Here is a 3,344-nt window from a genome sequence, read left to right on the forward strand (position 1 = left end):
GAGAGGAGAAAGAAAAAATAAGATTCTGGGCTATAGAAATGCCTGTTGATTCAGAGAGGACTGTCTGCTCTTCCACAGCACCAGGGTTTCATTCCCAGAACCTAAATGGTGAATCATCACCATCTGTTGCTCCAGCTCCAGGGGATTCAACCTTTACTGACCATCTTGCCATCTAGGCTGGCCTCAAACTCATGTAGTTGTGAATTACCTTTAAAGTCCTGCTTTCTTGTCTGTTTGTTTGTTTGTTTGTTTGTTTGTTTGTTTGAGACAGGGTTTCTCTGTGTAGCCCTGGCTGTCCTGGAACTCACTCTGTAGACCAGGCTGGCCTCAAACGCAGAAATCTGCCTGCCTCTGCCTCCCAAGTACTGGGATTAAAGGCGTGCGCCACCACTGCCCGGCCAAAGTCCTGCTTTCTGTCTCTGATATTACAGTGTCCTCCCGGTATACCTAGCCTCACACAGAATACTTGACATCAGATATGCAATGTTCTGTTTTTCACACCAATTCCCAACAACTGAGTTTCCTACAACTTTATCTACCTGAGTTATGGTCAGATCCCAGCAGTTAAAGGTTCAGTCCCTAGACTTTGTCTCCTCTTCAGATAACACAAGGCCAGACCTCTGGGCTTTCTGACCAGCCAGGTGTATCTGAGACTCCTTTATCTTTGGTAATTTGCTACCATTCTCCCAGAACTTACACAGAAGTCTTCGATTGCTGGCTCACTGTAGCTCTCTCAAATGACGAATTTAATGGAGAGGTACACAGGGCAGAGTCAGGGACACAAAACTCTGTCTGCTGGTTTGTACCAAACTCTTGGAAGGGAGACAGGACTAGCCCAGCATTTATAGGTTCCTGAGTTTTTCATCCCAGCTTCCTGGAAGCCAATGAGTGAGTCTACAAATTCCAACCCTAGCTTCTAAGTCATTGCTGTAATTCATTTAAAGATTTTCTTGCCTCTGGATCTCTATAATCTCATTAGCATAAAACCAGGAGTGAACACTGTGCAAAATCAGGAGCTTTTTATAAATGACGGAAGATACTATTAACACTCATGAACTTTCAAGGATTTTAGGCATTAAAAACGAGATATACTTACTATATCATGCTTTTTTTCAATCTTTTTCTTATTCACTTTATATCCTGATCACAGTCCCCCTCCCCATTCGCCTCCCAGTCCCACCCTTACAAATCCCTTCCTTCATTACTCCTTCCCTTTCATATTCAGTGTATCTTTTGTTTGTTGCCCCTCCTCCTTGGCCCAACCAGATCCGGGATCATCAGGATGCACTACCACACCCACAGTGTCTTTTGGGTGCACAAAACTTGTGAGCTCTTAGGTTTGAAGTATCTACATTGGACAAGACATCTGTCTATAGTAAGTTCACACTGTAAATGAGTTTTTAGCAAAGTAATGGAAAAGGTTCTATTACCCACAGGAGTTATAAAGAATAGGTAGCACTCAGCCACAGGCTAGAATGTGCCTCCACAGCCCCAGGACCTACTCAGCTGTCCCTTAGGTTCGATACTCAGAGTTTTGTCCCCAGCACAGAGATAGAATAGGGGGTTGCAGCTTCATGAAGTGTTTCGTTCCTGTAAGCACTGGGAAAGTGGAGTCGGGAAAATCAAGATTTCAAGGTCAATCGGCTGTAATCTGAGTAAGCTTTTCATCTAAGCAGAGGCAGGTATATATCTGTGAGTTTAAGGCCATCCTGGTCTCTTTAGGGAGTTCCAGGCCAACTAAGGCCTGGGCTAAACAAAGAAAACCCAATCTCAAAAATAAATAAATAAATAAATAAATAAATAAATAAATAAATAAATAAATCCGGGAGGCTTCCACACTGCGGTGGGTCCCACATAAATAAATAGACTTGAATAAGTTACTGTAGAGGGAAAAATTATAGGTACTGGGTATATAGAATTCTTTTTAGACATATAAAATATTCTTTAGGCTTTCTTTATAAAGACATGGAGAAACCGAGGCATGAAGCAAGTTAAGAATGTGGACAGACTAGTTACGGGAACTGCAATTTAGCCAGGTGGAACCAAGCTGAGAACCATAGTGACAGGGCAAGGCCGAAGTAACAGGGCAGGACCACATTCTTGAGAAAGATAAGCGTACAGAGAGTTTTCACCTGACCCTGACTCCCGTAGGTTGGGTTCCTTTGGAATGTTCCACTATTTTCATGTTACACCACCCTAGCAACCTCTCACCCCCTCCCCATTCCTTGGTTTGTGGTTTTTCCCCTTAAAAACCCTTCTCAAACTGTCTGTCGGGGTCAATTCAGCTCCTGCGTGGGCATACGAATTGACCGGCAGCTAGTTGTCACGCCCTAATAAACAACCTCGCAATTGCTCCGGTACATGGTGTCTCGAGCAGATTACTGGGTGGTCACGACTTTCTGAGACTTGAGAGAGGGTCTCCCCTCTGCGGAGGTCTTCATTACTTACCGACAAGTAAGTCAGGGGCATTGAGGACGGCATAGAAGCATATGAAAGTTTATAAGGAATATAGTTCAACTTATTTGTTTTTACTTTATGTATATAAATGTCTCGCCTACATGTCCAGATACGCATCATGTACATGTCTGATGGATACCCTTGAACTGGGGTTATGAATGGCTGTGAGCCATCCTCTGGTCCAGGGAATCAAACCCAGGTCATTTCCAAAAGCAGCCAGTTCTCTTAATCATCTCTGCAGCCTGGAAGCTTAGGGCTTTTAGGGTTTCACTTTTCAAATTTTGAATGTGAAGTAAAAATATTGTGGGCATAATAAATAAGACTGCTGAGGAGGGATTTTGTCCATGTCCTCATGGATAATGAGGAGGCGTTACACTTTGGGGTTTTGTTTGTTTGGGTATTCAGTTTGATTTTTTGAGATAGGGTCTCACTGTGTAGCTCTAGCTAGCCTGAAACTCACTATGTGGATTAAGGTTGGCCTTGAACTCAAAGAGATCTGTCTGCTTCTGCTTCCCAAATGCTAGAATTAACGATGTGTACCACCACACCCAGCTGTCTTCATGGATTTCAAACTAGAGAGTAACTTAATCAAGTGCTAAAGAGCATTGAATGTTTTCTACTTTATACCAGGAGCAAAGGTGCAGAAGATTGTTGTCGATTGCCCTGGTGTTGCTTATATTCTGATATTAATTCTGCTTCCTCAAGAGGGGCTGCCCTGGCAGGGCAGTGGTGGCGCACACCTTTAATCCCAGCACTTGGGAGGCAGAGGCAGGCGGATTTCTGAGTTCAAGGCCAGCCTGGTCTACAGAGTGAGTTCCAGGACAGCCAGGGCTACACAGAGAAACCCTGTCTAGAAAAACCAAAAAAAAAAAAAAAAAAAAAAAGAG

This window comes from Grammomys surdaster, unplaced genomic scaffold (assembly GCF_004785775.1).
Source record: "Grammomys surdaster isolate TR1022 unplaced genomic scaffold, NIH_TR_1.0 126660, whole genome shotgun sequence".
In the NCBI taxonomy this organism is placed as follows: Eukaryota; Metazoa; Chordata; class Mammalia; order Rodentia; family Muridae; genus Grammomys; species Grammomys surdaster.